General features: G+C 45.9%; 1 protein-coding gene across 7 annotated transcripts in view; it reads right to left on the bottom strand.

Annotated features, from left to right (window-relative positions):
- Positions 1-13,295, bottom strand: part of AMER1 (APC membrane recruitment protein 1) — a 68,871-nt gene extending 55,576 nt beyond the window's left edge. For 5 of the 7 annotated variants that reach the window (XR_009493582.1, XR_003033570.2, XR_003033571.2 and 2 more), the window contains exon 1: positions 13,124-13,295. The gene's annotated coding sequence lies outside the window, so the exon portion shown is untranslated. The other 2 variants (XM_059883793.1, XM_010822047.3) reach the window with 2 other exon arrangements.
- Between the last annotated feature and the right edge of the window lie 651 nt (positions 13,296-13,946).

Below are 13,946 nucleotides of genomic sequence, written 5' to 3'. Positions count from 1 at the left end.
ACAGAACTAGAACAAACAATTTCACAATTTGTATGGACATACAAAAAACCTCGAATAGCCAAAGCCATCTTGAGAAAGAAGAATGGAACTGGAGGAATCAACCTGCCTGACTTCAGACTATACTGCAAAGCCACAGTCATCAAGACAGTATAGTACTGACATGAAGACAGAAATATAGATCAATGGAACAAAATAGAAAGTCCAGAGATAAATCCATGCATCTATGGACACCTTATCTTTGACAAAGGAGGCAAGAATATACAATGGAGAAAAGACAATCTCTTTAACAAGAGGTGCTGGGAAAACTGGTCAATCACTTGTAAAAGAATGAAACTAGAACACTTTCTAACACCATACACAAAAATAAACTCAAAATGGATTAAAGATCTAAATGTAAGACCAGAAACCATAAAACTCCTAGAGGAAAACATAGGCAAAACATTCTCTGACACAAATCACAGCAAGATCCTCTATGACCCATCTCCCAGAGTAATGGAAATAAAAGCAAAAATAAACAAACGGGACCCAATTAAACTTAAAAACTTTTGCACAATACAGGAAACTATAAGCAAGGTGAAAAGACAGCCTTCAGAGTGGGAGAAAATAACAGCAAACGAAACAAATGACAAAGAATTAATCTCAAAAAAATACAAACAGCACATGCAGCTCAATATCAGAAAAATAAAGGACCCAATAAAAAAATGTGCCAATGATCTAAACAGACATTTCTCCAAAGAAGACATAGAGATGGCTAACAAACACATGAAAAAATGCTTAACATCACTCATTATCAGAGAAATACAAAGCAAAACCACAATGATGTACCATCTCATGCCTGTCAGAATGGCTGCTGTCAAAAAGTCTACAAACAATAAATGCTAGAGAAGGTGTAGAGAAAAGGGAACCCTCTTACACTGTTGGTGCGAATGCAAACTAGTACAGCCACTATGGAGAACAGTGTAAAGATTCCTTAAAAACTGAAAATACAACTTCTTTATGACCCACCAATCCCACTGCTCGGCATGCACACTGAGGAAACCCGAATTGAGAGAGACATGTGCACCCCAATGTTCACTGGAGCACTATTTACAATAGCTAGGACATGGACGCAACCTAGATGTCCATTGACAGACAAATGGATAAGAAAGTTGTGGTACATATACACAATGGAATTATTACTCAGCTATTAAAAAGAATGCATTTGAATCAGTTCTAATGAGGTGGATGAGACTGTAGCCTATTAAACAGAGTGAAGTAAGTCAGGAAGAAAAACACCAATACAGTATATTAACGCATATATATGGAATATAGAAAGATGGTAATGGTGATCCTATATGTGAGACAGTGAAAGAGACAGATATAAAGTACAGACTTTTGGACTCTGTGGGAGAAGGCAAAGGTGGGATGATTTGAGAGACTAACATTAAAACATGTATATTACCATATGTGAAACAGGGTACTCAAAGCCAATGCACTGGAAGAACTCAGAGGGATGGGATGGGGAGGAAGTGGGAGGGGAGTTCCGGATGAGGACACATGTACACCCATGGCTGATTCATGTCAATGTATGGCAAAAACCACCACAATATTGTAAAGTAATTAGCCTCCAATTAAAATAAATACATTTAAAATAAAAGAAAAAAAATTGAAAGATAAAAACTATATGATAATCTCAATAGAAAGAAAGCCTTTGACAAAATTCAACACCCATTTATGATATAAACTCTTCAAAAAATGGGCATAGAAGGAATCTACCTCAACAAAATAAAGGCCATATAAACCCACAGCAAATATTACTCTCAATGGTGAAAAACTGAGAGCATTCCCTCTATGATGAGGAATAAGACAACAGTGCCAACTCCTGTCACTATTATTCACCACAGTTTTGGAAGTCCTAGCTATGGCAATCAGAGAAGAAAATGAAATAAAAGGAATCCAGGTTTGAAAAGAAGTAAAACTCTCACTGTTTGCAGGCATTATACTATATATAGAAAATCCTAAAGATACTATCAGAAACTTACCAGGACCAATCAGTGAATTTAGTAAAGTCACAGGATACAAAATCAATACACAGAAATCCCTTGCATTCCTATATCCTAACAATGAAAAATCAGAAAGAGAAATTAAGGAAATGATCCTAGGAATAAATTTACCTAAAGAAATAAAAGACCTGTATATAGGAAAGTATAAAACACTGATGAAAGAAATCAAAAATAACACAATTAGATGGAGAAATATACCATGTCTTGGATTGGAAAAATCAATATAGTGAAAATGAGTATATTACCCAAAGCAATCTATAGATTCAACATAATCTCTATCAAACTACCAATGGTATTTTTCACAGAACTAGAACAAATAATTTCACAATTTGCATGGAAACACAAAAGACTCTGAATAGCCAAAGCCATCTTGAGAAAGAAGAATGGAACTGGAGGAATCAACCTTCCTGACTTTAGACTATATACTACAAAGCTATAGTCATCAAGACAGTATGGTATGTGTGCTCAGTAGCTCAACCATGTCCAAATTTTTGCGACCCCGTGGGCTGTAGGCTTCTCTGTCCATGGAATTTCCAGGCAACAATACTAGAAGATGGGTTGCCATCTTCTCAACCCCAAGACAGTATGGTACTTGCACAAAAACAGAAATATAAACCAGTGGAACAAAATCTTAAAGCCCAGAGATAAACCCACACACCTGTGAGCACCTTATCTTTGACAAAGGAAGCAAGAATATACAATGGGGCAAAGACAGTCTCTTCAATAAGTGCTGCTGGGAAAACTTGACAGCTATTTGTAAAAGAATGAAATTATAACACTTCCTAACACCTTGCTGCTGCTGCTGCTAAGTTGCCTCAGTCATGTCCGAATCTGTACGACCCCATAGATGGCAGCCCACCATGGTCCCCCATCCCTGGGATTCTCCAGGCAAGAACACTGGAGTGGGTTGCCATTTCCTTTTCCAATGCATGAAAGTGAAAAGTGAAAGTGAAGTCACACAGTCATGTCTGACTCTCAGCGACTCCATGGACTGCAGCCTACCAGGCCTCTCCATCCACGGGATTTTCCAGGCAAGAGTACTGGAGTGGGTTGCCATTGCATACTCTGTCCTATCACTATACACAAAGATAAATTCAAAATGGATTAAAAACCTAAATGTACGACCAGAAACTATAAAACTCTTAGAGAAAAACATAGGCAAAATATTCTCTGACGTAAATTACAACAAGATCCTCTATGACCCACCTCCCACTGCTGCTGCTGCTTTGTCACTTCAGTCTTGTCTGAGTCTGTGTTACCCTAATGGACTGCAGCCTGCCATGCTCCTCTGTCCATGGGAATCTCCAGGCAATACTAGAGTGGGTTGCCATGCACTCCTCCAGGGGATCTTCCCAACTCAGGGATTGAACCTGTGTCTCCTGCATCGCAGGCAGATTCTTTACCACTGAGCCACCAGGGAAGTCCCATGACCCGCCTCCTAGAGTAATGGAAATAAAAACAAAAATAAACAAGTGGGACCTAGGTAAACTTAAAAGGTTTTTGCACAGCAAAGGAAACTATAAACAAGGTGAAAAGACAACCCTCAGAATGGGAGAAAATAACAGCAAATGAAACAGCTGACAAAGAATTAATTTCCAAAATATACAAGCAGTTTATGCAGCTCAATACCAGAAAAAAACAAGCAATCCAATCAAAAAGTGGGCAGAAGACCTAAACAGACATTTGTCCAAAGAAGACATAAAGATGACTAATAAAACACACGAAAAGATGGTCAAGATTGCTCATAATTAGAGAAATGCAAATCAAAACTACAATGAAATATCACCTCACACGTCTCAGAATGGCCATCATAAAAAAATCTACAAACAATAAATTCTAGAGAGAGTGTGGAGAAAAGGGAACCCTTTTGCACTGTTGATGGAAATGTAAATTGATATAGCCACTATGGAAGACAGTATGGAGATTCCTTAAAAAACTAGGAATAAAACTACCATATGACCCAACAATCCCAGTTCTGGGCATATACCCTGAGAAAACCATAATTAAAAAAGACACATGTACCCCAGTGTTCACTGCAGCACTATTTATAGTAGCTAGGACATGGAAGCAACCTAGATGTCCAACTGATGAATGGATATAGAAGATATGGTACATATATATACAATGGAATATTACTCAGCCATAACAAGGAACACATTTGAGTCAGTGCAAAGGAGGTGGATGAACCTAGAACCTATTATACAGAGTGAATTAAACCAGAAAGAGAAAAACAAATATAATGTATTAACACACATGTATGAAATCTAGAGAGATGGTTCTGATGAACCTATTTGCACAACAGAAATGGAGATGCAGACATAGAGAACAGACTTATGGACACAGAGTGGTAGGAAGGAGAGGGTGGGACGAATGGATAAAGTGGCATGGAAACACACACTAACATATGTAAAATAGACAGCCAGTTGGAATCTGCTGTATGACTCAGGGAACTCAAACTGGGGCTCTGTGATAACCTAGAGGGGTGGGATGAGGTGGGAGGGAGGCTCAAGAGTGAAGGGACACAGTATACCTATGGCTGACCCATGTTGATATAGGGCAGAAACCAATACAATATTATAATTATCCTTAAATTATAAAGTAATACATTAAAAAAAAAAAAAAGAATACTGGAGTGGGTTGCCATTTCCCTAGGGGATGTTAACTCCTTGTCACACAGAGAAAAAAATTGTTAAGGCTTGGGAGAAGACTTGCCAAAGGTCACACAGTGGGATGATGACAGAGCCACACCAACTTCCAGGCCTCTGAGTCTCAATTCTATGCCACTCTGCTGCACCGTGTTGGCCCCTAATCAAGGAAGAAGACTTAGAGTGAGGACTATGCAGGTTCCCCTCACACCTGTAAGAGCCATCCTCTTCCTCTCCCATCACACTCTTGTACCAATCCAGCTGAGCCTTCTCTTCAGTATTTCCAGTCCTCACTGGCTACCACTATTTTGGTCCCACCTAGAACATTCCAGAAAGCTTTCTGTGGCTATTATTCTTATCCAGAAACTCCACTATCACCACTCCCAAACTGTGGAACATGTTCCTCTACTCTTCTCCTTGGGAGATAAGTTTGAGGGGCCAAAACAAAGGTCCAAACAGAAACCTGCCATTGGGGACAAACATAAAGGTAAAGACAAAATGAAACTAAAGAATTTGAGCTATTGTTTAAGAAAAATGACCTACAAGATCTGGAATTTGAATTAACATTTCTAAAGCCCACAGCCAAAGTCTACTCTCAAAACCATTTTTTTTTCAGGACCTGGAGGCACCTCTTCTTAAGGGGGGCATCTCACTAACTCTAGATGTAGCATAGACTCCAAAATGAGCCCTCTAGCCCCTGTTCCCATTTCCTCAACACCAGCCCCTCAAATGAATTATCTTATTCAGCCATGAGTAATTCATTCACCCCAGCCTCAGCCTGTCTGTTCTTTTCTCTTGAATGCAGCCTCCTTCATCTTATACAGCAGTCACCACATCTAGCACAGAGCAGCAGCTCAAACAATGTTGGTTCAACTGAATTCTAATTCAGCTAGAGCTTATCAGCCCAAAACTAAAATGCCAGAGTCACTCCTTTCAGGCTGGAGATTTGAGAAAGAGACCTAACCTTTTTGAAGAAAATGCTACCTACCATATGGAGTCACAGTAAGGATTAGAGATGATAAAATATAAAAGATAGATTACTTGCTAGGTACCAAGAAGATGTTCAATAAAGGGCCCTTGTGATAGGGCCTCTTGCAGCTACCTTCTCCACTCTAGTTCCTCAGCTTTCCCCTCACTGAGATGAGGATGACAAAAGTCTCTTAACAGCATTTCCTCTGGTCCCTCCTGCTGCAGCACTGAAATCCCACCCCCTTGCCTCCCCACTTCCATCTCATCCATCCTGCACACCCTTGCCAGATTCATTTTCTTACAACTCTGATTTCAGTGCATCACACCTTGACTTACTAAATTATTCGGCACTGCCTACAAGATTAAGGCCAACTCCCTTTGCCTGACCTTCAAGACTTGCTCTCTCCATGTCGCTTGCAGGTTTCCTAGGCTCACTTCTCTGGCCCTTAGCCTCAGCCCCAAATATACAGGGCTTATCCAGTCTAGGAGGTATGGTCACTCAGACTCTGCCTCTACCTAGAAATGGGCTTACCTGGTGAAACTTCTTGATGCAGCAGCTTTCTCCTCAGGCTACTGAGCCTGCCTCTCCAGCTTGCCTCGAATGGTGAGGGCTCTGGGAACCACCTACTTGCTACTCTCCTCTAAGGCTCCCAAACTGCCTTAGAAAGGAATGTATTCAAAGGTGTCATGCCTGAATCATAAGGCTTCCATTATTTCAGTACTAACTCAGCAAGGGTGAGATCAAAGGCAACATACCTCCTTCTTCCTCTGTTCAGATGAAGAACAGGAGAGGAGATAACTCCAGGGAAAGAGATGTGATAAGGCAGTCAGAAAAGCCTGCAGAGGAACAGCTGGATCAAGTTAACAATGGAGACTCCTGACTTTCCTAGGTATCCTCTATATGTACCATATCCTGTATATGCACCATACCCTAAGTGAGAGACCTCAGTAAAGAAACGGAGGTTTGGGAGGGGATCAAATCAGTGTGCTTAGAGGAAGAAGCATTAAATTGAGGGCCAGGGACTTTATGCTCTTATGTAACCTTTGGCAAACAAATCACTTCCCTGTTCTGGGCCTCAGTTTTCCCATTTAGAAATGGGAGACTGGACTGGGAATCTGTTTCCTCCAGGCTGCATGAAGCTGGGGAAAGGACAGTATTGTGTTTAGTTTTCCAGTGGCTGCTGAGTCAGGAGTCATGTTGAGGAAATGTCATTTTGGGGGTTCTAGGCTTCACTGGGAGGCCTGGATGCCTATCTGGTTGGGTCCACTGCAGAACAGAGGTGAACTGCAGCCCTGCCTCACTCCATATGCCTCTCACTTCTACCCTCCCTCTGCAAGCCCACCCAACACTCTACTTTTCTGAATGTGCTAGGCCTAGCCTATGAATATATGAAATGTACAGATTCTTGAGGGACCACAAGCTGGCCAGGCCCAGCCCTCTCTCTGGAGAACTGCAGCCCCCAGTTGAGGGGTACTGTCTAGAGAAGAGGTGTTAGTATCTGCTTGGAAACCCAGCAGGGGGAAAAAAAAAAAAAAAACTGTAGCTAAAAGCAGTGAAGGCTCTGCAACAAGAAATGCAGATCGAAAGGTTGCAAAGCTCCCCAACTCATCCCCATCCCCTGCAGCACCATTATGCCCGCCTCTGACTCCACCAAACTCCCTCAGGCCATTTTCTTCATTGTACTTATTATCCCCTAATCCCAAAAGGGGAGGTGCAGGGGAGCAATGCACCCTCATTCAGCTAGCACCTGCACTTCTGCAGTGGTTCTGCCTGCCTTGCTAGCAACATGAACAGGTTTGAAAAATAAGACCAAGGAGACATGAAAGACTGATTATTTAATTCAGAGAAGTTGAAGGTGGAAGAGATGGTTTAATGCCCATGAAATTGCCATGAATTGTCAAGCAGTAGAGCTATGGTGGGAGAAGGTAATAGCACCCCACTCCAGTACTCTTGCCTGGAAAATCCCATGGATGGAGGAGCCTGGAAGGCTGCAGTCCATGGGGTCGCTGAGGGTCGGACACGAATGAGCGACTTCACTTTCACTTTTCACTTTCATGTATTGGAGAAGGAAATGGCAACCCAGTCCAGTGTTCTTGCCTGGAGAATCCCAGGGACGGGGGAGCCTTGTGGGCTGCTGTCTATGGGGTCGAACAGAGTCGGACACGACTGAAGCGACTTAGCAGCAGCAGCAGCAGCAGAGCTATGGTGGCCAGCTGTTCTCAACCCCACCTGCCAACACACACACACATACACACACACACACACTTGGTTTAAGTATAGCATGAGAGGCTCAGATTACATCTGAGAAAGAACTTCCTGGCCATGAGATGGGTAAACCAAGAATGACTGACACAAAAGTCTATGAAATGCCTCTTCCGAGGGCTTTACTTTTATCACCCAGTCTATCTACCTGGACAGGACTTGAGGCTGGGGAACTGAAGAAATAACACTAGGCAGCTCTCTTCTAACCCCTTCTTCCTCTTTGGTTCTTCAAAGAAGCTAGACTTGTTGCTATTTCTTTCATTCCCTTCATCCTCTGGTTCAGAGAGTGTAAATGTAACAGTTCTTGAGGAATTTTTAACACCTCCACTATACTATGAGAGAAACACTGGATTGCCAGCTTCTTTCAACTACTTCTCTTCTGAAACTTTCAGCCCCTGACAGGTTGTAGAACAAGACTGAAAAAGCAAGAGACGTGAAAGGGGAGGAGTTCCTAGAAAGCTAACCAAGCTTCTTTTCACTCTTGATGAATGGGTGAGGTAAGAAGAGGGGTTGATTCATGTGATTTGTACTGATTTATGCTGAATGGATACAGTGGATAAGAGGAGCTGCATAGGAGGCAGTTGGTGGTGGTGGTGGTGTTTAGTTGCTAAGTCTCTCCCTAAATTCTATGTGAACTTAAGCGAGTCTCTGCTGCTTTGCGAGGCCTTGGGATTCCCGTCTGTAAGAAAAGGAGCCCAAACTGGTGCTTCCCGAAGGCGTGTCCAGCTTGGAGAAAAATGATCAGCAAAGGACTAAGGAGCACTCAGCCTTTACCACATTGGTATATAGAATCCTGGCTCTGTCCTTCCTCGCCACCCCACCAAGATCCCCTGCAAGGCCAAAGAGAGGCTGACAATATACAGTTTCCCTCTAGAGATAGCCTGCTCCCCTAGTTCCTCCAGATCCAAAGATGACTTTTTACCCGCCCAACTTATGGCACTCTTCCAATCCCTTTCTAAGAACCCATTCTAAAACCCTTTCTAAAATCCTGTTTTATTGTGGCATATATGCACACAAAAAAATATCAGAACTTCCCAATTCCCCACTCTTTGATGGCCCCTTCCTTCATTCCTTCAAGATCAGACCCCATTTCACAACCTGGCATTTGGGAAACCCAACACCACTGGGCCTCAATTTCCTTTTTACCTTGCTGTTGCTGTTGTTCAGTTGCTAAGTCACGTCTGACTCTTTAAGACCCCAGGAACTGCAGCATGCCAGGCTTCCCTGTCCTTCACTATCTCCCAGAGTTTGCTCAAATCCATGTTCATTGAGTCAGTGATGCCATTCAACCATCTCATCCTCTGTTGCCCCCTTCTCCTTCTGCCCTTAATCTTTCCCAGCATCATGGTCTTTCCCAGCGAGTCAGCTCTTTGGACCAGGTGGTTAAAGTATTGGAGGTCCAGTTTCAGCATCAGTCCTTTCAATGAATATTCAGGACTGATATCCTTTATGATTGACTGGTTGGATCTCCTTGCAGTCCAAGAAGACTCAAGAGTCTTCTCCAATAACACAGTTCAAAAGCATTAATTCTTCAGCACTCAGCCTTCTTATTGTCCAACTCTCACATCCATACAAGACTACTGGAAAAACCACAGCTTTGACTATACAGATCTTTGTTGGCAAAGTGACGTCTCAGCTTTGTAAAATGCTATGTAGATTTGTCATAGCTTTCCTTCCAAGGAGCAAGCGTCTTTTAATATCATGGCTGCAATCATTGTCTGCAGTGATTTAGGGCCCAAGAAAATACAATCTGTCACTGCTTCCACTTTCTCCCCCTTCTATTTGTCATGAAGTGATGGGAACGAATGCCATAATCTCAGTTTTTTGAATGTTGAGTGTTAATCCAGTTTTTTCACTCTTTTCTTTCACTTTCATCAAGAGAGTCTTTAGTTCCTCTTCACTTTCTGCCATTAGAGTGGTATCATCTGCATATCTGAGGCTGTTGATATTTCTCCCAGAAATCCTGATTCCAGCTTGTGATTCATCCAGCTCAGCATTTCACATGATGTACTCTGCATACAAGTTAAATAAGCAGGGTGATAATATACAGCCTTGATGTACTCCTTTCCCAATTTTGAACCAGTCCATTGTTTCATGTCCAGTTCTAACTGTTGCTTCTTGAACTGCATATAGGTTTCTCAGGAGGCAGGTAAGGTGGTCTGGTATTCCCATCTCTCGAAGAATTTTCCACAGTTTGTTGTGATCCACACAGTCAAAGGCTTTAGCACAGTCAATGAAGCAGATGTTTTTCTGGAATTCCCTTGCTTTCTCTATGATTCAATGGATGTTGGCAATTTGATCTCTGGTTCCTCTGCCTTTTCTAAATCCAGCTTCAACATCTGGAAGTTCTGGGTATTTTTTGGTTGAGATTGTAAGGGGCCTTTCTACCTTGGAGCCATACAATTTCAACCAGAAAAGACTGTCACTTCACTCATCCTGCTTGCCAGCCACTCCCTCCCATTCCTAATTTTGCTTATACAACTATACTTTGCCTAACCAAAACCCCTCTAATTTCTGGAGGCTTCCCAGGACAATACCCCATGTACACACAGATCTCTCATCTCTCTCCATGGCAGCTGTCTCTAGATTCATGAATTAGCTGGGGACTGGGCAATGCAGGTCCTGAGCTTATAGACACTGTGCTTTATTTTTTTTAATTGTAGATGAAACCCATTCCCCTTCTCAATCATCATTATGTATACTCAATAAATATCTGAGACTTGAGTATCATTTTTCTAATCATTTTCATGTGAATCAGGACAAGAGCCAGTTGGGAACATAAAGGTCTTCTCCAAAGCTTGACAGACATTAAGTCCTTCCTGAGTATTCATTACCGCTGTGCATTGCTAGGGTTTCATGGAACTTCAGCTGAGATTCAGGTTTCATTTACCCCTGTAAGAAGTTCGGAAAGAACCCAGACATTCATGGTATCAGGGAAACAAGGTAGAGGCAGGGAAATTTAATTATAGTTTGTTTCCTAAGCCAGAAAATGCCCAAGGGATGCAGGTGGCCTGGAGGAGTTCTGAGTTCTGAGAAAGAAGAGGTCATCTGGATTGCAAGAGATGGAAAGGCACTAAGGATATAGGCCCAGAGCTGAGAGGGAAGAGAATTTGAACACTGTAGGGTGAGTGAGTCAGAGTGTGGGGAGGAGAGTCATATAGGGCAGGGATGTTGGGTGGCTGCTGGTTTGAGACAGTGCAGAGGACATGTCCAGCTCTGAACCAGAGATACCCAGATGTAAGTAGGGGGATTGAATTGGTGCTTGGTCAAAGTGAGAGGAGGTGACTGTACTGTCCTATTTGCAGTTCTTGCTAGTGTCACAAAAGTCCCCAGCTAGCCTTCCATTAAAGTGAGGGATTTACTGGGTCTCATTTTCTCCTCTCATAGGTGCCTAGGCTTTGCCAGGGACCTGTAGTGTACAGGGTTTTCCACCCTCAGAGGTGTGTTAAAGGTCCAAGAAGTGCCTTTCAAGTCCCTAGACAGCTCCTGGGCTTCCCTGGTGGCTCAGATGGTAAAGAATCCACCTGCAATGCAGGAGACCTGGGTTCGATCCCAGGGTTGGGAAGATCCGCTGAGGAGGGCACGGCAACCCACTCTGGTATTCTTGCCTGAAGAACTCCCGTGGACAGAGATGTCTGGTGGGCTACAGTCCATGGCATGGCAGAGTCAGACACGACTGAGCAACTAAGTACAGCACAGCACAGATAGCTCCCTCCCTCTTGCTCCTCAGAAAGGCCTATAGTCCACAGAAAGGGGCACACTTCCATGCAGACTGAGCAGTGGGTGGGGCCGACTGAGGGGAGCTGCACTGAGGGAGGGGGCTCTGCTGGACTCCCCAAGGTGTGGGTGGGGAGTCCAACAAAGAAGGACCCTCCATCAAGCCCATGTGAATGCAGCAGGCAGGTAAAGCTGCAGGAGATATTTGTGTGAGGGGCAAAGGTTCACCTTGACTCCCGTGGCCCATGCCAAGGCAAGCTTGGCCCATGGAGGCTGGATCTGCAGGGCCTGTCCTGAGCTGTGGCACGCCTAGCACAGCCCCTCACCGCCGGGAGAGCCTAGGCCAAGTCTGACGGTCACCAGTCAGAGGTGTCTGCAGCAGACAATGACAGCGGCCCAGCAGGCTGGGTATTTTCAGCAACTTTGAAGTTGGAGGATTTGGCTGCTTCTCTAGCTCTCTCACACACACCCAAACGGCTGTTTCTCTACTACAATAACTGCTTCCCCGACCTATGGCACAGAACCGCGCCCCCCCCCCCCGCCCCCCGCCACACACACATACACCACACCACATCACACCATGGTTATTGCTATTTTTAAACCAGAGGTTGGAGAGAAAAGCGCAGCCAGTACCCTCCAAGGGGACAGGAGATGAGGCAGGGCGGGGGAGGGGGTGCAGGGACAGGAGGGAGGCACGGGGGCGAGGGAGAGTTTGACAAAGCGGCCTTGCAGCTCTAACCCAAGGACTAGCTTGAGCTGCTGACCTAACCCAAGGTACTCCGAGAGATGGGTTGCCAGCCCCTCTGTCCGCGGGGGCGGGCGCCAGATGCGCCCGGAAGCCCAGGAGCAGGGGGCGCGGCTGGTTGGGGCCTCAAGGCCGAGGTTCCAAAGGGAAGTGAGCAGCCCACAGGCCAAATTGAGCTCCTCGAAGGAGGAGACAGACAAAGTAGATACCCCAACCCACGCCAATGCAAGTACCCGTCGGGCCCAGGCCAGCGCGTAGGCTTCGTCCCTAGAGAAGAGGGAAAGGCAGGAGATGCGCCGGGAAGAGGAGGGGCGGCAGCCGGGCCGCTGTGATGAGCGATACTCGTCTAACACAGCTGTTCCAGCTAATGTGCTACAACAAAGCTGTAGAGCTCCGGGCCTACAAAAGCACCGCTGGGGGTGCTGGTTGGCTTCTCCCCTCATGAGACCACAGGGCAGCACGTGCGGGTTGCCTCCCCTGCCTCCCCCGAGAGCCCCGAGGTATGGCCCAGGATAGCCCGCCGGCCTGCCTTCCTCTTTCCACCTCTAGCCGCGGTCGCTAGCGCTCAGAAGACATGGCTCTGACCCTCACCAGAAAGTCCTTAAAGCTGGTTCCAAAGGGGAGCGCAGAGCGGTCCGGACGCCGACCGGCCCAGCCCTTAGAGCTCCTTTCCAGGCGGCCAGAGTGGAGCACTGCACCGTATGGCGGGCAGGCGGAGGCTCCTGCTGCGCGCAATGCTTACCCGGCCCTGTCCGATTTCCAGCCGGGTTTTTGTCTCTTGCGCCGCACTGGCCGGAGCTGGAGCCTTGGCTGCTACGGCTGAGAGCGTCGCCACCGCCGCCCCTGCCGCCGCTGTGGCTCCAGTCACCTCCTGCACCAGGTCCCCTTCCCCAGGCTCTGGACTGCTCCCCCATACCCCTCCCCCGCCCCGGACTTCGCAGCCACAGGGTGGGGCATTGGCTTCCTGATTGGCAGGCGTGTGGTCCAATCACCACAGTGAGAAGGCGTTTCCTGACTCACCCACTGTTTTCCTTGGTGCGTTTCTCTTTAAATGCAAATAAGCGCGGGCGTGGTGTTGGCAGGGGGCGGAGAGGCTCCAGAACCCCTAGCGGGGACTCCTCAGTCCCCCACCCTCTCACGCCGGGCGGGTAGCTGCTTGGCGACGCCGTAAGCTCCAGGGGCTGGTCCCGTCAGTATGGAGCTCTCTGGAGCCCGGTTTCGCTTTTGCAGGCGCTTTTATTTCCGTGGCCGCTGTGCAATCGGGCCGCGGCGCGCTGGCCGCCACCGGTAGTTTATTCCAGAGCGAGAGGCCCTCTGGGAGAGGCGGGGTGGAGAGGTTGGGGTTCCTGGGGGACTACAGCGCACCCCCTGCACTTTGCCGGCCCCCTCCTTAGGCATAGAATCAAGGCCCCAGGCGCCTGCCCCGAAGCCGCTCAGAGGGACCCACCTGCCAGGAAAGTCAGTTGCAGCTCCAGCGTCCCAGCTTCCTCCGCCTTTTCGGCACACTGGAGCCTTAAGAGACCATAGAGTCCAGCTTCTGCCAGTTACTGAAAAGTCTGTTGCTG

The sequence above is a fragment of the Bos taurus genome, chromosome X, assembly GCF_002263795.3.
Source record: "Bos taurus isolate L1 Dominette 01449 registration number 42190680 breed Hereford chromosome X, ARS-UCD2.0, whole genome shotgun sequence".
Taxonomy (NCBI): Eukaryota; Metazoa; Chordata; class Mammalia; order Artiodactyla; family Bovidae; genus Bos; species Bos taurus.
Note: the sequence above shows the minus strand (reverse complement) of the source record. Positions and strands in the feature narration are given on the sequence as shown.